The 24,229-nt window shown below is 47.5% G+C and overlaps 1 protein-coding gene across 1 annotated transcript in view; it reads left to right on the top strand.

The window, feature by feature from the left end:
* The first annotated feature begins 1,276 nt into the window (after nucleotides 1-1,276).
* Nucleotides 1,277-24,229, top strand: part of FASTKD1 (FAST kinase domains 1) — a 116,213-nt gene continuing 93,260 nt past the window's right edge. Inside the window, exon 1 of the mRNA XM_063933711.1 lies at nucleotides 1,277-1,458. The gene's annotated coding sequence lies outside the window, so the exon portion shown is untranslated. The remainder of the gene's footprint in view (nucleotides 1,459-24,229) is intronic.

Genomic DNA, 24,229 nt, shown 5'->3' with positions numbered 1-24,229 from the left:
CAGCGCTGACATGCAGGCGGCTTTACAGAGGAGGATTTGCCCAAACAGTCCCAGGATCAGGTCAGCTTGAGGTAATGGCGCCCAAACGCTGACAGGGAGTGAGGGAGAGAGAGATGCAGCTCCACGGCGGGAACATTTACTCCAAATGGCGCCCTGGGGCTGGGGGAGGAGCTACAGGTCAAAGCCTTTTCCCCTTGCCGGGCTTCACCACGGGGTACTGTGGGCTATGTAATAAACGGTTTTTAATAAAACCAACCTGTGCCCTTGCCCTGGTGGTCTAGTGGGGTCCCTGTACTACCACAGTGTCCACGCCAGTGCGCGCAGCCCGCCTCCCACCGCCCACGTCGGATCACGGTTTCCAGCGGGTCCCACCTGGGGGACCCTCTTACCTCCTCCCAAAGTGCGGCCTCCGCTTTAAGTACCCGGCAACCAGGGCGCGGGAGTATACAGCGCCGCTGGGGGAGGTGATGGAACTGCAGCAGGAGATGTCTGACTGACATCTAACACACACACACAGTGTCTCTGCTGCAGCCCTTGAAGTCCTCAGATTTCACTTAAAAATGCTCTTCTGAGGGCTGCTGGAGCAGCTCTACCTGTTGTATGCCTGCACTGCATGGCACCAACTACAAAACTGAGCTCCTGTGCACGGAGGCGGGGTTATAGAGGAGGCGTCGCTATGCATTCTGGGAACAGTCAAAGCCTTTAGCCTGTTGGTGCCTCGGATCAAGATCCTACCCTACAACCCAATGTTATTCCCTGTGGAGCCCAGTGTACCCCGCAGCAGAAAAAATTCTACAAATTTTTTTGCTCAATCAAGCAATATAAAGTGTTATTGTAGTGATTTTATACCATATCAAGTTATTTATAGGTAATCATATTTATACCATTGCCATCAGCGCTGTTCTTATTTATCTATTATTGCTTCTTTTATTGCGGTAGGTTGACACCCTCCCCATGAACAGCTGCTTTATTGAGAGAGCCAATACGGACCTATTTGCATACAACTTTTGTGATAGTTTTAATTATCAATGTGGATAGTACAATTGCAATATATACAGTTGCAGATTTACCACTATGCGACCAAACCGGTCGCTCTGTGCCCGGCGGGTTCCAGGGAAGCTAACAGGGCTGAATCTGGGCAGGAGCTATTACTGGTGCTGGTGTCCCCGCACTGCACTACCGTGAATAAAATCAAAATAAACTACAGCTCCCAGAAGCCCTTGCTGCCGGGAGTTCTAGTTTATTTTGAGTTTGATCACCAGCACCAATAACAGTGTGTTTTGCAGCTGCGGCAGAGAGGGAGGAGTGGTGACCTGCAACCTCTGCCCGTGGGCCCATGATGTCACTTCATCCACCAGCAACTCTGCAGGATCCCCAGGCACATACCTTGTACCTCTAGGGCAAATGGCAGCCTGTTTGCTGTTCCAGCCGCAAGCTGCAGGGACCGGGATCAGTCAGGTAAAAACCTGGCATTTGCCGCTGAGTAGCTGCTAAGCGCCAGGTGGGGGTGGCTGTAAGTGCATGCTGTCACCGGGTCAGGGTGAGTGGGCCCTGGAGCCTGTCAGCCCTGCACAGAGTCATATGTGCCTGCCTACCCTGCATTCCTTCAAAGCTTTTTTATTTTTTATTTTAGTACACACTGCAGTAGTACCACCTCACCTCGGGAAGGGGCAAACTGTACTGTAGCAAACAATGACTGACGGGGGGATTTGGCATACATTGACTGACTGAAGGGGGGTATTTGGCAAACATTGACTGAGGGATTTGGCATACATTGACTGACTGGGTGGCTGGGGGGACATGTTTGAGGAAAAGGGGCCCCAAATTGGTGTCTCGCTTAGGACCCCATGAGGTCTAAGTACACCTCAGAATATATCAATTCGATGTGAGTGGTAATTATCCAATGTCTCTTTGTTATCACTTTTAATAAAGAATGGTAAGCCGCAAAAAAACTTGAGAAACTTGATTAATGTAAGTCTTTTAAACTTCCTTCTTGAATTGAATAATATAACTTGATAAAAGGGCAACATTGTATCTGACTTTGGAACAGGTATCTTGAAGATTACAATACCCTGTCTGGCTTGTAGCTATTTAGTAATGGTACAACCCCTGTAAAGGTGGGTACACACTAGGTGATGTGATTGGTAAGCTACATCGCCTAGTGTTTCCCCTCCCGGCCCGTCCGACGGCGGGCATACACACTATGCAATATTGCTAGAGATATCGCACAGTGACATCATGCCGGAGCCGGCTGGAGCATGCAGCTTTGGATAATGAGTCCAAATTGAGCTGCATGCACGGCCGAGACCGAGGAAGGGAAAATTGAGCGAAATAGTTTACTATATCGCTAAGTTTGTATGCACTTTAAGAAATACAGTAATAATCATGATTCATGTGGTATAATAAACAGACTACTCTTTATTTTAGCAGTTAAAGAACACCTTCTTTTCAATCAATATTCATCACATATGGTTTTTATAAAATGTTAGAATTTTAACTATATATAAAATATAACACTGTTATATTTGAGTAATATACTGCAAAAAGTTTGTTCCCTAGATAAAATACTTTTGTCATTCTTTGTACTTTACTTAATAGTGTAATTTGTTCTAGCAAGTACCTCGCCATTATAAGTGGCACTGGTACCTGTAATTATCAATAAGGTGCAGTAAAGCATAGTTCTACTAAAAACAAAAAAATAGGATTTTAATTACCTACCGGTAAATCCTTTTCTCGTAGTCCGTAGAGGATGCTGGGGTCCACATTAGTACCATGGGGCACAGACGGGTCCACTAGGAGCCATGGGCACTTTAAGAGTTTGATAGTGTGGGCTGGCTCCTCCCTCTATGCCCCTCCTACCAGACTCAGTCGAGAAACTGTGCCCGAGGAGACGGACATACTTCGAGAGAAGGAAATACACAGATAGTGGTGAGATTCACACCAGCTCACACATAACAACAGAAAGCCAAGCTAACCAGCTTGAAACAATTCAGCAACGGCTGAACAACAATACTTAACCAAGTAACAACGCAGTACTTAAGTAACAAATGCAGGAAAACGAAGCGCTGGGCGCGCGCCCAGCATCGTCTACGGACTACGAGAAAAGGATCTACGGTAGGTAACCAAAATCCTATTTTCTCTAAAGTCCTAGAGGATGCTGGGGTCCACATTAGTACCATGGGGATGTACCAAAGCTCCCAGAACGGGAGGGAGAGCGCGGAGGCTCCTGCAGAACTGATTGACTGAACTTCAGATCATCAGAGGCCAAAGTATTGAACTTGTAGAACTTTGCAAACGTGTTCGACCCAGACCAAGTTGCAGCTCGGCAAAGTTGTAAAGCCGAGACACCCCGGGCAGCCGCCCAGGAAGACCCCACCTTACGAGTAGAGTGGGCCTTCACAGTCGTAGGACACGGCAATCCTGCTGTAGAATACACATGCTGGATAGTGAACCTGATCCAGCAAGAGATCGTCTGCTTAGAAGCAGGACACCCAATTTTCTTGGGATCACACAGGACAAACAGAGAGTCCAATTTTCTGTGACGAGCAGTCCTCTTCACATAGATTTTCAGAGCCCTTACAACATCCAAGGACTTTGATGAAATTGAGGAGTCAGTAGCCACTGGCACCACAATAGGTTGGTTGATATGAAATGCTGACACAACCTTTGGAAGAAAATGCTGACGTGTCCGGAGCTCAGCTCTATCTTCCTGGAAGATCAAGTATGGGCTTTTACAGGACAAAGCCCCCAAATCCGACACACGTCTAGCAGAAGCTAAGGCCAACAACGTGACAGCCTTCCATGTAAGAAATTTGACCTCAACCACCTGTAGAGGCTAAGGTCCCAAGGCGCCGTAAGCGGTACAAAGGGAGGTTGGATGTGCAGAACTCCCTTCAAAAAGGTCTGAACCTCAGGGAGGGCAGCCAATTGTTTCAGGAAGAAAATGGATAGGGCCGAAATCTCGACCTTCACAGATCCCAACCTCAGGCCCATATCCACACCGGCTTGTAGGAAGAGAAGAAACCGTCCCAGTTGAAACTCCACCGCAGGAAATTTCTTGGACTCACACCAAGACACATATTTTTTCAAATTTGATGTTATGTTTAGAAGTTACTCCTTTTCTAGCCTGTATCAGGGTAGGAATAACCTTGTTCGGAATGCTGTTTTGAGCTAGTATCAGGCGTTCAACCTCCATGCCGTCAAACGCAGCCGCCGTAATTCTTGATAGGCGAACGGCCCCTGCAGCAGGTCCTCCCGAAGAGGAAGAGGCCTCGGCTGTTCTTGCAGTAGATCCAGAAGATCCACGTAACAAGCCCTTCTTAGCCAGTCTGGAGCAATGAGGATCGCTTGAATCCTTGTTCTCCTTATGAGCTTTAGAACTCTTGGGATGAGTGGAAATGGAGGAAACACGTACACCGACTGGAACACTCACGAAGTCACTAGGGCATCCACCGCCACTGCTTGCGGGTCCCTCGACCTGGAACAATACCGGCGAAGCTTCTTGTTGAGACAATAGGCCATCATGTCGATCTGGGGTATGCTCCAAAGTTCTGTTACCTCCTTGAACACCTCCGGATGAAGACCCCACTCCCCTAGATGGAGATCGTGTCTGCTGAGGAAGTCTGCTTCCCAGTTGTCTACTTCCGGAATGAAGATTGCTGACAGCTCCAACGCGTGTTTTTCTGCCCAGAGGATGATTCTTGATTCCTCTGACATTGCAGCTCTGCTCTTTGTTCCGCCCTGTCGGTTAATGTAAGCCACTGTTGTCACATTGTCCGACTGTACTTGAACGGCCTGATTTCTTACAAGATGGGCCGCTTAAAGAAGACCGTTGTAGATGGCTCTTAGTTCCAGAATTTTTATCGGCAGGCCGGCTTCCAGACTTGACCACCTTCCTTGGAAGGTTTCCTCTTGAGTGACTGCGCCCCAGACCCAGAGATTTGCATCCGCGGTTAGAAGGATCCAGTCCTGAATCCCAAACCTGCTGCCCTCCAGAAGGTGCGGCAGTGGCAGCCACCAGAGGAGTGAAATCCTGGCCTTTGGTGACAGACGTATTCTCTGGTGCATGTGTAGATGGGATCCCAACCACATGTCCTGGAGATCCAGTTGGAAGGACCGAGCGTGAAACCTCCCGTACTGCAGGGCCTCGTAAGAGGCCACCATCTTTCCCAGAAGGCGAATGCACTGATGAACAGGCACCCGTGTTGGCTTCAGGACACCCCGGACCACTGTTTGTATTACCAACGCTTTTTCCTCTGGAAGAAACACCCTCTGCACTTCCGTGTCGAGGATTATTCCCAGAAAGGACAACCTCCTGGTTGGTTCCAAATGTGATTTTGGAAGATTCAGGATCCAGCCATGTTCCCTGAGAAGCTGGGTCGTGAGAACTGTGGACCGTAACAGCTACTCTTTGGACGATGCTTTTATCAGCAGATCGTTCAGATATGGAATTATGTTCACCCCCTGTCTGCGGAGGAGAAACATCATTTCCGCCATCACCTTGGTGAATACCCTCGGTGCTGTGGAGAGGCCAAATGGCAGGGCCTGGAACTGAAAATGACAGTCCAACAGTGAGAATCGAAGATAAGCTTGATGCAGCAGCTAAATCGGAATGTGGAGGTACGCATCCTTGATATCCAGGGATACCAGGAATTCCCCCTCCTCCAGACCTGATATCACTGCCCTTAGAGACTCCATTTTGAACTTGAACTCCCTCAGAAAGCGGTTTAATGATTTTAAGTTCAGAATGGGCCTGACCGAACCATCCAGTTTCGGTACAACGAAAAGGTTCAAATAGTAACCTTTGTTTTGCATATGAGGTGGTACTGGCACAATGACCTGTGCCTCCACCAACTTCTGGACGGCTTCTTGCAGGACAGTCCTGTCTGCCAGCAGAGCTGGCAAGCCTGATTTGAAAAATCGGTGAGGAGGGAGATTTTTAAATTCCAGCCTGTACCCCTTAGACACAATATCTTGCACCCAGGAGTCCAGGCCGGATGACACCCAGACGTGACTGAAATGCCTGAGTCTCGCTCCCACCGGCCCCACCTCCGAGGCGTACAGTCCACCGTCATGCAGAGGACTTTGGTGTACCTGAAGCAGGTTTCTGTTCCTGGGAACCTGCATCCGCAGGAACCTGCACGGCTCCCTCCTCCTGTCTCCCCCTGCGCAGCGTGACCTGTGCCTGTGAGGTCACGCTGCGCTGTCAGCAGCCGCAGAGCCGTAAAGTACTGCGGACTTCACCCCCCGCCCTGTCCCGGCTCCCCCTGCATTCACCTGCCGCCTCCTCCCGGCTCCCCAGCACTCACCCGCCATTTTCCCAGCACTCACCCGCCGGATCCTCCTCACCCGCTACCTCGCTGTGCAGGTTTGTAGGATTTTTTAATGTCTGCAGGGCAGATAGGGAGGGGCGGGGCGACGGCCAGACACAGTCTAAAGTCAATCCCGGGATTGGCTTCCCTAGTGCCGACTGACGGGCCGGCCCTACAAAGGCTTATGGGGAGCTGCTGCGGCTGCACATGTGCAGCAGCTCCTACGGCGGCCATCTTTAAATTACTTTTACGCTAATGCTGCCGTGATCGGAGCTAAGGTCCACTCGCGGCAGCCGGCCAGCATGGGGGGGGGTGGGGGGGGGGGGGTGACGGCGGCCACAGAGGGACGTCCGGACCAGCCAAATGGAATCTGGTCCGGCGTCCCAATCCGCCGCTGGCAGCATGCTGCTGGGGTGAGTGATCCCCTGTGGCGGGGAATGATCTATCCCTTCAGGAGCTGTGTCCTGTCAGCGGAGATAGTGGCTCAGACCCCGCAGTTGCCAGCAGCCTCCCTGTAAAATATTAAACTCTAAAAAAAAAATAGGATTTTAATACCTACCGGTAAATCCTTTTCTCCTAGTCCGTAGAGGATGCTGGGGACTCCAAAAGGACCATGGGGTATAGACGGGATCCGCAGGAGACATGGGCACACTATAAGACTTTGAATAGGTGTGAACTGGCTCCTCACTCTATGACCCTCCTCCAGACCTCAGTTATAGGAACTGTGCCCAGGGAGACAGACATTTCGAGGAAAAGTATTTTTGTTACACTAAGGGTGAGATACATACCAGCTCACACGACAAACACACCGTACAACTGGATTAGCAGGAATACCAGATAACAGTATGAACGAAAAACAGCAACAAGCTGAACATAACCGATATACAAGCTTCGTGTAACCGAAAACAACCACTAACAATACAACTGCAAGTAACAGTCCGCACTGGGATGGGTGCCCAGCCAGAGGCGGAACTACCGCCAGTGCAACCAGTGCGTTGCACTGGGGCCCGCCTCTGTCCAGGGGCCCAAAGCATGTAATGAGTCAAACTGACTCATTACATGCCGCTGTGCGCTGCGGGCAACCGCTGACCGCAGCGTACAGCCGCCCAGAGAGGAGAGGAGCAGCGGTACGGGGGGAAGGAGGAGGAGGGAGCCGCAGCAGCGCTTTGTTACTGGTTGAGGCGCTGCTGCCCCTCTGCTTCACTATAGGCTGTCTTCCGAGAACAGCCTATAGTGAAGCAGAGGGGCAGCAGCAGCAGCGCCTCCACCAATAACACAGCGCTGCTGCGGCTCCCTCCTCCACCTCCCTCCTCCTCCTTCTCTACTGCCCGGGAATCGTCTGATGCTGCACCGAGGAGCCTGAGCCAGCGGAGAGGGTAAGTATAATTCTTCTTTCTTTCTACAAAAAAGGGGGACTATCTGCCGCAATGTGTAAAAAGGGGGAATCTGCCTGCCGCAATGTGTAAAAAGGGGGAATCTGCCTGCCGTAGTGTGTAAAAAGGGGGAATCTGCCTGCCGCAATGTGTAAAAACGGGGAATCTGCCTGCCGCAATGTGTAAAAACGGGGAATCTGCCTGCCGCAATGTGTAAAAACGGGGAATCTGCTTGCCGCAATGTGTAAAAAGGGGGAATCTGCCTGCCGCAATGTGTAAAAAGGGGGAATCTGCCTGCCGTAATGTGTAAAAAGGAGGATGCTGTCTGCCGTAATGTGTAACAAGGGCACGCTGTCTGCCGTAATGTGTAACAAGGGCACGCTGTCTGCCGTAATGTGTAACAAGGGCACGCTGTCTGCCGTAATGTGTAACAAGGGTACGCTGTCTGCCGCTATGTTTAACAAGGGCACACTGTCTGCCGTTATTTGTAAAAAGTGTACGCTGTCTGCCGCTATGTGTAAAAAGGGCACGCTGTCTGCCGTTATGTGTAAAAAGGGGGGACGCTGTCTGCCGTAATGTGTAAAAAGGGGACGCTGTCTGCTGTAATGTGTAAAAAGAGGAATCTGTCCGCCGTAAGGTGTAAAAGGGTCTCTACCTGGTTTAGTGGGGCTACTGTGCGGCGTAATTTAAATAATGGAGACTACTGTGCACCGTTTTATGAATTGGTATTATTTTGTGGCCACACCACTTCCCCACGAAGCCACGCCACTAAGTATTTTGCACGCGCCTACGGCGAGCACTGCTCCTGTTTTGCATGCAGGGGTGGGGCTCCGATGCCGTTTCTTGCACACAGTGCTAAAATGTCTAGTTACGGCACTGTTGCTAGGTATCCACTTCCCTGAGCAGGTCCCCCTCACCAGATCCTCTCCAGGGGTGAGGGGGTGGACTTGGATGGGATGGGGGGGGGGCAAGCCATTTTGTCGCACATGGGCCCACCGCTCGCTAGTTCCGCCACTGTGCCCAGCATCCTCTACGGACTAGGAGAAAAGGATTTACCGGTAGGTATTATTAAAATCCTATTTTCTCTTACGTCCTAGAGGATGCTGGGGACTCCAAAAGGACCATGGGGTCTATACCAAAGCTCCAGCCCGGGCGGGAGAGTGCGGATGACTCTGCAGCACCAATTGCGCAAACATGAGGTCCTCATCAGCCAGGGTATCAAACTTGTAGAACTTAGCAAAAGTGTTTGAACCCGACCATGTAGCTGCTCGGCAAAGTTGAAGTGCCAAGACCCCTCGGGCGGCCGCCCAAGATGAACCCACCTTCCTGGTAGAATGGGCCTTCACTGACTTCGGCAACGGCAGTCCAGCCGTAGAATGAGCGTGCTGAATCGTATTACAAATCCAGCGTGCAATAGTCTGCCTGGAAGCAGGATTTCCAATCTTGTTGGAAGCATACAGGACAGAGTCTCCATTTTCCTAACAAGAGCCGTTCTGGCGACATAAATTTTCAAAGCTCTCACGACGTTGAGAGAATTTGGCACCGTCACAGCATCCGTAGCCACAGGCACCGCAATAGGTTGATTTATGTGAAACGAAGAAACCACCTTCGGCAGAAATTGCTGCCGAGTCCTCAAATCCACTCTAACCACATGGAAAATCAAATATGGGCTCTTATGAGACAGAGCCGCCAATTCTGACACCCGTCTAGCGGACGCCAAGGCCAAAAGCATGACCACTTTCCAAGTGAGAAATTTCAACTCAACCTTCCGCAAATTGTAACACCACGTCAAGATCCCACGGTGCCACAAATGGAGGATGAATATGCAGCACTCCCTTCACAAAAGTCTGAACCTCAGGAAGGGCGGCCAATTCTTTTTGAAAGAAAATAGATAAAGCCGAAATCTGCACTTTGATGGAACCCAATTTCAGGCCTGCATCCACGCCTGCCTGCAAAAAATGGAGGAAATGACCCAGCTGAAAATCCTCCGTAGGAGCTTTCCTGGCTTCACACCACGACACATATTTTCTCCAAATACGGTGATAATGCTTCGCCGTGACCTCCTTTCTAGCCTTAAGGAGAGTGGGGATGACTTCCCCGGGAATACCCTTTCGAGCTAGGATTTGGCGTTCAACCTCCACGCCGTCAAACGCAGACGCGGTAAGTCTTGAAATACGCATGGCCCCTGCAGTAACAGGTCCTCTCTGAGAGGAAGCGGCCAAGGCTCTTCTATGAGCAATTCCTGAAGATCCGGGTACCAGGCCCTCCGTGGCCAATCTGGAATGAGTACTGCCGGAACCCTTGTTCGTCTTATGATCCTCAACACTTTTGGAATGAGAGGAAGTGGAGGGAACACATACACCTACTGAAACACCCACGGAGTTACCAAGGCGTCCACTGCACTGGCTTGGGGGTACCTTGACCTGGAACAATACCTCGGAAGCTTCTTGTTGAGGCGAGACACCATCATGTCTATTTGAGGAATTCCCTAACGCCTTGTCACTTCTGCAAATACCTCCTGGTGAAGCGCCCACTCTCCTGGGTGGAGATCGTGTCTGCTGAGGAAGTCTGCTTCCCAGCTGTCTACGCCCGGAAGGAAGACTGCTGACAGAGCGCTCACGTGCTTTTCCGCTCAGCGGAGAACTCGTTGCCTCCGTCAACGCCGCTCTGCTCTTTGTTCCGCCCTGGCGGTTTACGTACGCCACAGCTGTTATGTTGTCCGACTGAATCAGGACAGGTATACCTCGACGAAGATTTTCAGAAGGCCGTTGTAAATGGCTCTTAATTCCAGAACATTTATGTGGAGACAAGTTTCCTGGCTTGACCATTTCCCCTGGAAACTTCTTCCTTGTGTGACTGCTCCCCAGCCTCGGAGACTTGCATCCGTGGTCAGCAGGACCCAATCCTGGATCCCGAACCTACGTCCCTCTAGAAGGTGAGAACTGTGCAGCCACCACAGGAGAGAAATTCTGGACCTGGAAGACAGACTTATTTTCTGATGCATGTGTAGGTGAGACCCGGACCATTTGTCCAGCAGGTCCCACTGAAACACCCGGGCATGAAACCTGCCAAACGGAATGGCTTCGAACGCCGCAACCATCTTCCCTAGCACTCGAGTGCATTGATGAAGCGACACTCTTGCCGGTTTCATAATCTCTTTGACCATACCCTGGATTTCCAGCTTTTTCCGCCGGAAGAAACACTATCTGCAGTTCCGTGTCCAGGATCATGCCCAAGAAAGGCAGCCGAGTTGTCGGGATCAACTGAGACTTTGGCAAATTTAGAATCCAACCATGATGTTGCAGAACCATCAGGGAGATCTCCACATTTCTTAGCAACTGCTCCTTCAATCTCGCCTTTATCAGGAGATCGTCCAAGTACGGGATAATTGTGACACCCTGCTTGCGTAGGAGTACCATCATTTCCGCCATGACTTTGGTGAAGACCCTCGGGGGCCGTGGAAAGCCCAAACGGCAACGTCTGAAATTGGTAATGAGAATCCTGCACCGCAAATCTCAGGAAAGCTTGATGTGGAGGATATATATCGGGACGTGTAAGTAGGCATCTTTTATGTCGACTGACGCCATAAAATCCCCCCCTTCTAGACTGGAGATCACTGCTCGAAGAGATTCCATCTTGAACTTGAAAGTTTTCAAATACAGATGGAGGGATTTTAGGTTCAGGATCGGTCTGACCGAGCCGTCCGGCTTTGGCACGACAAAGAGGCTCGAATAGAACCCTTCTCCCCATTGGGACGGGGGTACCGGGACAATGACCCTCTGTTGACACAGCTTTTGTATCGCCGCACTCACTACTTCCCTTTCTGGGATCGAAACTGGCAAGGCTGATTTGAAAAATCGGTGGGGGGGCATCTCCTGAAACTCCAGTTTGTACCCTTGGGACACTATGTCTAAGACCCAAGGATCTAGGCCCGAGTGAAAGCAGACCTGACTGAAGAGTCGGAGATGGGCCCCCACCGGCACGGACTCCCGTAGGGGAGCCCCAGCGTCATGCGGTGGACTTGGCAGAAGCCGGGGGGGACTTTTGGTCCTGGAGCCTGACACAGCAGGCGACCTTTTTCCCCTTTCTCTACCTTTTGAAGTAAGGAAGGACGAGCCTCTTCCTTTTTTGTATTTGTTAGGCCGGAAGGACTGCATCTGATAATGGGGTGCCTTTTTCTGTTGTGCGGGAACATAAGGAAGAAAAGATGACTTACCCGCTGTAGCGGTAGACACCAGAACAGCGAGGCCGTCACCAAATAAGACACTACCTTTATAAGGGAGAGCTTCCATAGCTTTCTTGGAGTCGGCATCAGCATTCCATTGATGAATCCACAGCGCTCTCCTGGCCGAGACTGCCGTGGCATTAACCCTTGATCCCAAGAGGCCAATATCCCTCGCCGCATCCTTTAGGTAAGCTGCAGCGTCCCTGATATAACCAAGAGTCAAAAGAATGTTATCCCTATCGAGGGTATCCATGTCCGATGCCAAATTATCAGCCCACTTAGCAATAGCACTACTCACCCATGCCGATGTCACGGCAGGTCTGAGGAGTGCACCAGTGGTGACATAAATGGCCTTTAATGTCGTTTCCTGCTTACGATCCGCAGGATCCTTGAGGGCAGCAGTGTCGGGAGACGGAAGCACCACCTTCTTGGACAGCCGGGACAGAGCCTTGTCCACATTTGGAGATGACTCCCACTTTTCCCCGTTGTCAGAGGGGAAAGGATATGCCATAAAAATTCTCTTGGGAATCTGCCACCTTTTATCAGGTGATTCCCAAGCTTTTTCACAAAGAGCGTTTAGTTCATGAGAGGGGGGAAACGTCACCTCAGGTTTCTTTCCGTTATACAAACAAACCCTTGTATCAGGAACAGCAGGCACTTCAGAAATATGTAAAACATCTTTAATAGCCACAATCATGTACTAAATACTCTTAACCAATTTTGGATGTAAACTGGCCTCACTATAGTCGACACTGGAGTCAGAGTCTGTGTCGGTATCCGTATCAGCTATTTGGGTAAATGAACGCTTTTGAGACCCTGAGGGGGCCTGTACCTGGGATAAAGCGTCCTCCATGGATTTTCTCCACGTTTGTGTCTGAGAATCGGATTTATCCAGCCTCTTAGACAATAACGCCACATTTGCATTCAATGTACTCAACATATTCACCCAATCAGCAGTCGGCGGTGCCGACAGTCACTCCCAAATCCTTCTCTGCGCCCCCGACATGTCGACACACTGTACCGACACACTCACACTGGCAATAGGGGACAGACTGACAAAGCTAAATATTTATCTTATATAATACCCTTTATGAGGTCTAAGAACACTGTACGCTATCTACGTATGAAGTACCGTAAGGGTACGCACGTTGCGTAACAATCGCTTAGCCGTAGTCGAGACGCTCAAGCGTCACGTTCGCTCACGGCCAAGAGATCACTGGCAGGCACGCTATTGGCTGCTGACTAACGTAATGATTCGCTATAGCGTAGCGGACGCTCGGGACCACGAGGAGATCACCAGCGGCGCTGACGCTCACAATGTTAAACCTTTATATCTAAACCATAAACAATGAAATATGCTGTAAAACCTTAGTGTAGAGATAGGGTGTAGATGCAACCTAGTGTAACCTTATTAACTTAAAAGCTGTTTGAGCGTCACCGACGCTCTGAGAATACTAAACACTATAAGAAATACACAGATACCGTGCTTAGGGTCCAACGCCTAATATATATATTATGAATGATATACTTGCAAAAGAATTAATACAAATACAAATCATACACTACAATATAACATAGACTACCTAACCAGCTAACTACACAGGAAATATAATACAATTACTATTTAAAGGAAAATAAGAGAGAAAGAGGAGAAGGGAGAGAGAGAGAGAGAAATTGGCCCACAATAACAAGAAGATCAATATAGTTGCGGAGAAACACTTACGCACAAGGGGAAACGATCGCATGCGCCTCGATATCCAGCTCCCGATTATCAGCAATGAGAACCGTTGAAGAGAGTGAACTGGATATGGTCGGCCTGCCTATTTATGCCCCACACACAATGCAGTTCAATGGTCCCTACAATCTCATTGTTCATTGGACACAGGAATTCGGCTTCGCATTATAACAAAAGGTCATAGGTTGATTCATACAGGTGGGCTGTGACTGCTTCCAACTGTTCAGGTGGGTGGGACACTGAGTTTCCCGCCACATGACTAAATAAGAACAAATAATAGTAAATGGACATAAACTTCTTATGTCCATAACTATTCGCACGAGCGATTAATCCGCTCCAAACCAACACCGGAATATTGCTATTTAAATACTATTCCGATGGGTACCAAACACCACTGTATGACCCCTGTTAGACCCTTCGTACAATACAAAGAGGGATCTCTCTGTTCAGGAACATGCTATGTTAACTAAACTTTCAGAATCTATCAAAGGGACCATGATCTACAAAATACATTATATAGTGAAAATATGTAATGATTGAGTCGCACGCTACGATCACATAAACTCTACCGTAAATACGCATACCGTGCGCCTGCGGGTGCCCGCGACTGTGAGTATGCGCACGTACGGGAGAGCGTACGCATGCGCAGCACGGACCTGTGTGAGGTGCAAATATGGTAGTGTGCATAGAGATATTTTTCTGACTTTGACAGTCCACCCTTTGGCAGTCAACAATAACTGCCACCTTCTAAAACATTTCAAAAAGAGAAAAATATATGTCAGGGGTTAATACATTTACATGGTTGGGTAGGGGAGGAGAGGATAAGGTAGGAAAAGGGTATGACCTAGTGAGATAGCAGAAGCATGTGTGTATGAATCCGTGCTTGGGGGTCATGTATCATCGTGCCGTACGTGTTTTAAATCAAGCTTCGAGGTATTGCGAAGTATACATTTGAATTCCTTCTTATCCCGTGGTACGGGTCTGTGGATGGGCTGTCAAACTTTACCGAGCTCTTTTCGGCTTTGGTTGTAACAAAATGGGGGAGCACATTTTAGTTGATGATACATGAATGGGGGAGATATGTGATTGCTGATATCTGTGCCTGTATTCCCTATCGACTATGTGTGTCATTACCTGAGGGTTGTAGAAATGAAGAAAAGACATAATTACGGTAAATGCGGTGGTATTCTATGTCAGGTAAATGTACATTCGTCGATTGAGGTCTTGTTTGGTGTCTGTTGAATGCAGTCTTCTTTGTGCTTTTGCCCATAGGGTGCGAGCAAAAGCTGTCAATGTCCATAGATTTACAAAAGTGTTGGGCTAGCGTAATTTTAAAATTTCTAGGGAAACTGGGGATCCATGGCATAGTTCATCAAAAATCTGTGTATCAGGTTGTCAAAACTTCTTCTTTAATCTCTCTGTTGTCTGTATATCGGCTCATCAAATTCCTCGTCCAAGTGGGTCTTTTTACGTTGGAGGAAACGGAAAAACAAGTGAAAGAAACGGACCGTAGAAATCGCATTTTCATCACATCATTGTTTCTACATTTGGGTCATAAATCAAGTCCATTGGAATTACAGTTTCCCTGCTCCTTAAACTCATTACCCTAGTACGACGATTGCACCTCATTAAAGCCTGACCGCATCTAAATATCAAACCAATCGTTATGATAACACCTAAGATACATAGGAGAAACTTCCCAACATCCATTATGACTCCTTGAGCCCAGTCTCCTAAACCAGAGAACCAATTTCGCGGGTTCAACCATGACACCCAACCAGTCAGCTCATTACCTACAGCAGCAAGAGTGAGATTGTGTCTCCTGCGAAATTCCCACTTCAGTTGTAGAATATCGTCCATCTTTTGGTCTATGACCTCGACCGGGTCCTCGGTGCTATTCGTAATATATGTGCAACATTTCACGCCGTATTGTGTTGCCAGTGTGACACAATATCCGCCTGTCACTGCTGTGAGGTAATTAAGAACCATTCTATGCTGTACCAGTTCTGTTTTATAAGCTTGAAGTTCCCTTCCAGTATACCTAAACGTGTCATCATACATTTCAGTGATATTATCTAACAAATTGGCGAGCGCAGATATGTATTTATAATTCAACACTCCTCTAGCGGTGCGAGTGATATCTAACGCGATTAGAAACTGAATCCCGGTGGATTCATGGATCATGTCAGAGGCCGGATGCTCTGTTCTTTCTATCAGGTGCCGTTTAACTACGTGCTCGTAATGGGTGTGAGTATAAGGAGTTTGGGCAACACGGTGTATGTCTTTCATTTTGTCATGTGATACAGTCATTACTTCAGGCAGTACTTTTCCAATATAACACAATCCTTCAGAGTTTGGGGCAAGCCACTTATACGCCTTTCTCCCGCATATGAAATATGCATCATCGGGGAGAACATATGGGACGGAGTAGGACATAACCATATTACACACCTTCCATGTGAAATCTCCTAACCCTAATTCTTCCATCTGCTTAGTACACGTATCAGGTTGTACGATATGTGCACAGTATCCTGGTGATACCTCTCCAACTCTCGTAATCATATTTCCTAAGGTATACCTATACCGGAAAGATTTTCCTCTACTGGCTATGTGGCGTATAAGCTCTGTATCTGTAGGCATTCTATCTGCTCTATGTGAAAAGGTCATGGTTTGATTACTCCATGACACTTCCCAATTTCCCGGCTTTCGGGGATTGGAGATGTTAAAACATAATAGGGACCTATCCACATGGTATTGGTGGAGCTTCAAACTAGGAGGGCTGGAGATATTAAACCTCCTGTCCACCGGTCTCCCACCACTTAACTCAAGTACCTCCCCTAACGTTAAAGGAAATGGTACTAGCCCTGATTTGCTATGACCTTGAGGTACTTGAGAGCATACCCAACAATCTGTTTTATTTAACACACTACCCACTAAGGAGTGATAGTCACTCAATGGATGCCGGTCCATATGGATATTAAAACTGGATTGGCATTTCTTTATGCACCCATCCTCAATGACATTGTTACAGAGCCGACAGATACAGTTTTCTTCAGCTAACAATCCTTCACAATTCCTTCTATGGTCAATGTTATCGGATCGTTTTCTGATACTCGCCTTTGCTTGTTGATTATGTTGTTCTTGGAAAACTACGCCTCCATCTCTGTCATCAGAACCCATTCCAGAACCTCTCTCGACCTCCATGGTACTCTCGACGGAACAGACTGCTCTGGTCAACATCATGGTCAACAGGAAAATCCGGATCACAGTCTCTTGGGGCAAGTCCATCTTGTAGGAGGAAACGGAGAAGAATGAGAAGGGGGAAAAAATAATTTGAGGGAGAGGGGATGGGAAGTTGGAGAAAAACAATAAAAGGGAACAGGGGATCGACAACTGCTTTTGGTCTTGTGATTTTCAATGCTCAGGTGCCGTCTTAATCCTCCTGGAACAGACACTCCAGTGATACAACCTCTACCGTCTGTTCCTTATCACGGGACCTCTCTGGATCAGCAACCTTTTTACAGTGGGACGAATGAACCCAAGTCTCTCTCTCAGCAACCTTCAATGCTGTAGTGCTAGTCAATAAGACCTGGTATGGTCCTTCCCATCTGTCAATAAGGCAACCTGAGCGTAGAAAATTCCGTATCATTACATAATCCCCAGGTTCAATGTCATGACAATTACTATCTGGTAAATCAGGAATCACTAACTTCAGATTATCATTTTGATTCCTCAACTGTTTACTCATGTTAATCAAGTATTTTACAGTCACTTCATTGTTACACTTCAAATCATCCTGAGGGTTAATCATAACATGCGGTTGTCGACCAAACAAGATTTCAAAGGGAGACAGATTAAGAGGGGACCTGGGAGTGGTTCTGATGCTGTACAGTACAATGGGTAGAGCTTCTGGCCATGTCAATCCTGTCTCTGCCATCACTTTACTCAGTTTATTTTTAATAGTGCTGTTCACTCTTTCCACTTTCGCACTCGCCTGTGGACGGTATGGAGTGTGCAGCTTGCTATCAATTCCCATCAATTTACACATTCCTTGAAAGACATCACCTGTAAAATGGGTACCCCTATCACTTTCGATAATTCTAGGGATACCATATCTACATACAAATTCCTGCACAATTTTCTTAGCAGTAAACATAGCGGTATTTGTGGCCGCCGGAAATGCTTCGACCCAATTTGAGAAAACATCTATACAAACAAGTACATATTTCAAATTTCGACAAGGGGGTAATTGAATAAAGTCAATCTGTATTACCTGGAAAGGGCCGCCGGCAGGTGGGATATGAGATGGTTCTGTAGGTATTGCCTTTCCGATGTTCTTTCTCAGACAGGTAAGGCATGACATTGCCCTTTTACTCGCATGAGAAGAAAATCCTGGGGCACACCAATATGCTCTTACCAACTTGCACATCCCTTCCTTGCCCAGATGAGTCAGCCCGTGAGCTGCCTCAGCTAAGCATGGAAGGTATGCTTTGGGGGCCACTGGTTTACCGTGTCCATCCGTCCAGAGTCCTGAGGACTCCTGACCATATCCCTTTGCCTTCCAGACTGCCTTTTCCTGTGTGGAACACAAATTTTGCATCTCACACAACTTCTGTGTGTTGATGGTATTAAATACCATCAGTTGTGTGGTGTCTGTCTGTCTGGGGGTAGCAGCTGCTAATTTAGCAGCTTCGTCTGCTCGGCTGTTACCAAGTGATACTGGGTCTTGGCTATATGTGTGTGCTTTACATTTGATAACAGCCACTCTGTCGGGTTCCTGTATCGCTGTTAGAAGCCTTTTTATATGAGCTGCATGCGCTACCGGTGTACCAGCTGCCGTCATGAAATTTCTGAGGCGCCATAGGGCTCCGAAATCATGGACTACCCCGAATGCGTATCTAGAGTCGGTGTAGATATTGGCTGATTTGCCCTTAGCCAATTCACATGCTCTGGTTAGGGCGACCAGTTCAGCAACCTGGGCTGAGTGAGGTGGGCCTAGCGGTTCCGCTTCTATGGTGCCTTGGTCATCTACGACTGCGTATCCAGTACACAAGTCTCCCGAGTCTGACTGTCTATGACAACTACCGTCCGTGTAGAACGTAAGTTCTACGTCTTCCAGTGGGTTGTCACTGATGTCAGGCCTTGCGGTAAAATTTTGGGTCAAATATTCCATACAATCATGAGTGTCTTCCTTTGTGTTAAATTCTCCTTCCCCACCACTCTCATCCTCCACCCTTTGTGCCTGTCCAGGCACACCTGGGAGATATGTTGCAGGATTTAATGCACTGCATCTCCTTATGGTGATGTTTACGGGGGCCATTAGTGCCAATTCCCATCTTGTAAACCGCGCTGATGAGACGTGTCTGGTTTGGGCAGAATTCAACAAGGCTGACACTGCATGTGGTGTATGAATTGTGAGGTTGTGACCTAGCACGACGTCTTCGCTTTTTGTTACTAGCAATGCTATCGCAGCAACGCTTCGCAAGCATGTGGGGAGGGATCGCGCTACCGTATCTAGCTGAGCGCTGTAATATGCTACCGGCCTGCTGGCATCACCGTGCTTTTGGGTTAGTACGCCTGCCGCGCAACCAGCACTTTCTGTTCCGTATAGTTCAAAGGGTTTCCCATAGTCCGGCATACCCAATGCTGGTGCCTGCGTTAGGCACTGTTTAAGTCTCTCAAATGCTGTCTCAGACTCGTCTGTATGCGAAATCCGATCAGGTTTGTTTGAGGAGACCATCTCCTGCAAGGGTAACGCTAGGATGGAAAACCCTGGGATCCAGTTACGGCAATACCCACACATTCCTAAAAATGTTCTGATCTGTTGCTGGGTTTGTGGCAGAGTCATGTCTCTAATTGCTTGAATTCTATCAGCGGTCAGGTGTCTCAGTCCTTGTGTTAAACAGTGTCCCAAATATTTTACCTTAGTTTGGCATAATTGCAACTTGTCTTTGGAAACCTTGTGTCCTGTGTCTGAAAGATGAAACAGGAGCTGTTTCGTATCCTTCAGGGATGCTTCCAATGAATCAGAACACAGTAGTAGATCATCCACGTACTGTATTAATACTGATCCACTCACTGGTTGGAAAGACTGTAAACAATCATGCAAAGCCTGAGAAAATATACTTGGGCTATCTATGAATCCTTGTGGTAATCGAGTCCATGTGTATTGGACTCCTCTGTATGTAAATGCAAACAAATATTGACTGTCAGGGTGCAGAGGTACCGAAAAGAAAGCGGAGCAGAGGTCAATAACAGTGAAAAATTTCGCAGTGGGAGGGATTTGCATTAGGATGACAGCTGGATTTGGCACTACGGGGAACTGACTCTCAACTATTTTGTTAATCCCCCTTAGATCCTGCACTAGCCGGTAACCCCTCCCCCCACTCTTTTTAACAGGGAAGATGGGACTATTGGCAGTGCTGGACGTTCTTACCAGAATGCCCTGTTGTAGCAAGCGCTCTATTACGGGATACACTCCTAGCTCCACCTCTGGTTTCAGAGGGTACTGTGGGATTTTTGGACCTATCCTACCATCTTTTACTTGTACAACTACCGGAGCTACGTTTGCCATTAATCCAGTGTCCTGTCCATCTTTAGTCCAAAGTGACTCTGGTATCTGAGATGTCATTTCTTCTACTTGGGAGGGAGTCCTATTTGTCATAATGGTATGTGACATTAATTTTGATGGGGAGTCTAACATGTCTCGCACTTCCTGAGCGTGATTCTCAGGTATGTCCAAGAATACACCTTCAGGAGTACAATAAATGACGCACCCCATTTTACACAGTAAGTCTCTTCCCAGGAGATTAGTCGGTGCCGATGCAGCCAGCAAAAAGGAATGCTTGGTATGTAAAGGCCCTATTGTAATCTCGGCTGGTTTGCTAACAGGGTAGTGCTGGACTACTCCCGTTACCCCTATGGCTGGAATTGTCTTACCAGTGGTTCTCATGCCCACTGTCGAATTTATCACTGATTTGGCCGCCCCTGTGTCTACAAGAAAGTTTAATGATTTACCAGCTACATTGATTGCAATTTCTGGTTCACTTCCAAGATTTGCAATCAATTTTACTGGCTGCAGATTACAGGTATGGCCACACCCCTATTGGGTATGGTGACCTCCCTGAATCCCGCTGGCAGCAACTACTTGTGATGGAGTTAATTGGGAGCTACCAGAGGCTTGCCAGTCTCTGTTCGGGGGGTATATTTTTGTTTCCCCTGTATGTGGCTCATAACTCCGTTTCTGCGGACCTTGCTCCCAATGTCGTGTGTCGGGTCGTTGTCTAGGGGGTTGGTATGAGTTTCGTGAATTCTTCATTCTACAATCTCGTGCCATGTGTCCCTGTTTATGACAAGAATAACAAGTAACCACATTTGACTTACCCACAGGGTTTGGTGATATAAACAAAGGCTGCCTTGTGGTCAGGGCCTGTATACTTACTGCCATTAACTTATCACCTTGTTGTTCCCTGTGTCTGGTGATGTTCCTATCGTGATCAATAGCAGCCTCTCTCAAAGTAGCCACAGACAGACCTCGCCAACATGGTTGTGTGGTCTGTACCCTAGTTTTCAATGACTCTTTTAAACCATCCATCAGTACCGATACTGCTACTTCTCGATGGTTTATGTTTGTTTTAATGTCCTCTATGCCTGTGTATTTTGCCATTTCTGATAATGCTCTGTGAAAATACTCTGCAGCTGTTTCTGACTCCTTCTGTTTAATGGAGAATATTTTGTTCCATTTAACTACGGCTGGGAAATACTCTTTTAACTGTAAGCTTATTCTTTTTACATTGTCTTTGTTGTACACATCTGTAAGAGGTACATCCTGATCTAATCCACAGTCAGCTAAAAATTGAGCTGCGTCGACATTGGAGGGTAAACATGCTCTCAGCAATATCTGCCAGTCTTTATTGTTGGGCTCTAACGTGTTACCTAGGTCTCTGATGTATTTTTGGCTGGCAACTAAGTCTTTTCTAGGGTCAGGGAATTCCGACACTATGGTCCTTAATTCCATTCGGGAAAATGGGCTGTACATGGCAATGTTCCTAACAGGAGTGACTCCTGAAGTGTCTGTTTTCCCATTTGGAACTACTATTACCTTAACAGGATTAACTCTAACAACCTCATCCTGTGTAGATTCTACAGGCTGTGGTGAAATAGTTTCAGCATAGTGTATGGTGCCGTACTTACCCGTTGATACGACCTCACCTATCCCTCCGCTAGGGGCTTTCGTTACTAATCTCGGGGGTTGAGCTGTGCCTACAGTGGTCTCTGCTATGGTGGCTGCTAGAGAGAGCGCTGAAATTGTTGCCGATTCGTCCTCTTGATCACACTCCTGAGGAAAGTTCAAAACAGGGTACAACTTGCACGGGTTAATACTTGCATTGGTTAATTGGTTAACATTATCTTTAACATTTACACAGTTGCTAAGTGTTTGTTTGTTACACCTTAATGCGTCATTCTCCGCAACCAATTTTTCTCCCGATATATATGGTGGCGGTGGGGCCGTGGCTATCAGTTTTCTGATCGAGCCAGATCCCACCGCCTGAGCCAATCCTCTCTGTATGTCACCCTCTTGTTGCCACAACTGTAAATAATCATAATGTTTGATTCGTCTCTTGGCTGATTTAATGAGACATATCCTTCTCCTTAAATTCGTTAACACTTCTGTGCTGAAGCTACCTACTCTTGGGAATTTCTCCCCGTCATGTACCGTCATTCTCTCCCATTCATCACATAAAGCTTCTGTGTGACTTCCGTATTTCTCACACATTACGTATCTTGCCGACCCGACTGGTCGGTTCACTGAATCAACCCGAACCGAGGTTGATCGCCCCCTACCTGAACAAGTGGCCCCCATAGTTCGAAGGTGTTGCTTTATTCAACCAACCCTTACGCAAACCAAAATGTTCAAAATAGGCTGACGGTGGCGGTTTACCGAGTACCCCACTCACTCGCCCACGCCGACCAATACGACCTGATCACACCGATATGGTGCTGGCGTACTCGACCTAGGGCCCCTGCGACCTGAACCTCTATTTACTGGAACCTGTGAGGGTGATCCGAAGAACACTTACTCTTTCCAGTAACTATTGGTTGTTGGATAGTTCCTGAGTGAGCAGCGAACCTCCCTTAAAATAAAAAAAATTACACAAATCACGTTAGAATGTACAAATAGCGTTTATGACCTTCGTACACAAATAGTACCGGTCAGGTTTACTAATGCACACAATTACGTGCGGTACAATCGTTCAGCACATAAGCAACTAATCTTATGTACGGAGCGACCAGTGGAATCGAAAATTGCGGCTGCGAATTCCTTCAGCCAGAGCTTGTATGGCCTATATGGGTGTTGCACCAACCCTTTCTTGGTGTTGTGCCTGTGGACTGTATAGCGGACTTCCTTGTCTGCTGTACCTGAACCTGCTGGTCTGCTATGACCTCCTGGTCTGTTACAGTATGACCTCCTGGTCTGCTACACTCTAATGCTCAAATTGTATGTTTTAACCAGGGATGCCTCCCTAGCCACCATGTACGTCACTTACACGCATGTACCTCACGAGAACTCGACTTTTCTTGTGGTTCAACCTCAAAAAAATTGTAAAAACAAACACTCACTCACTACATATACACTTTTGTTTCTATTTCTATGCAGAAATTTTTCTTCAGACCAGATGTGTTACAAATTAGGAGAAGGATCTATTAATTTAAAATTTGAATGTTAAAATAGATTTGCGCGATTTATCGCCTTGCGTTATTTACCGCGTTGCGCTATTTATCGCGTTGGGAAAAAAAAATTTACACTTGTGATTTGAGTTACGTGGGCGTACCCGTACGCTCCGTTGCGTAATATACGCTGCGTGCGTCGGCCCTTGGGTTGCGTACACAAGTCTCAGTCCTTTGTTAGAGACACGTGTACGCAAAGCAAAGATCCACCGTAACACAATTTATACGTTTATCAATGTAGATAATCCTTTATCATCTACCGCGCACCACACTGACTTCGCCTTGTCTCTCAGGCACAGCTGTGTTTGTCTATACTTTAACTATATTACCTTTACTCTTAAACTATGAAATAGCGGCAAATCTCTCTTAGCACGTTTATCAACTATAAAACTGGCAAACAGGAGAGTGATGTACGAAAATACACAAATGAAAAAAAGAAATGCAGATATATATGTGTGCGTGCGTGTGTACGCAAGACAGAAAAATAAACAGTTTTAAAATAAGAATTTACTTACCGATAATTCTATTTCTCGGAGTCCGTAGTGGATGCTGGGGTTCCTGAAAGGACCGTGGGGAATAGCGGCTCCGCAGGAGACAGGGCACAAAAAGTAAAGCTTTTCCAGATCAGGTGGTGTGCACTGGCTCCTCCCCCTATGACCCTCCTCCAGACTCCAGTTAGGTACTGTGCCCGGACGAGCGTACACAATAAGGGAGGATTTTGAATCCCGGGTAAGACTCATACCAGCCACACCAATCACACCGTACAACTTGTGATCTAAACCCAGTTAACAGTATGATAACAGAGGAGCCTCTGAAAGATGGCTCCCTAAACAATAACCCGAATTAGTTAACAATA

This window comes from Pseudophryne corroboree, chromosome 7 (assembly GCF_028390025.1).
Source record: "Pseudophryne corroboree isolate aPseCor3 chromosome 7, aPseCor3.hap2, whole genome shotgun sequence".
NCBI lineage: Eukaryota > Metazoa > Chordata > Amphibia > Anura > Myobatrachidae > Pseudophryne > Pseudophryne corroboree.
Note: the sequence above shows the minus strand (reverse complement) of the source record. Positions and strands in the feature narration are given on the sequence as shown.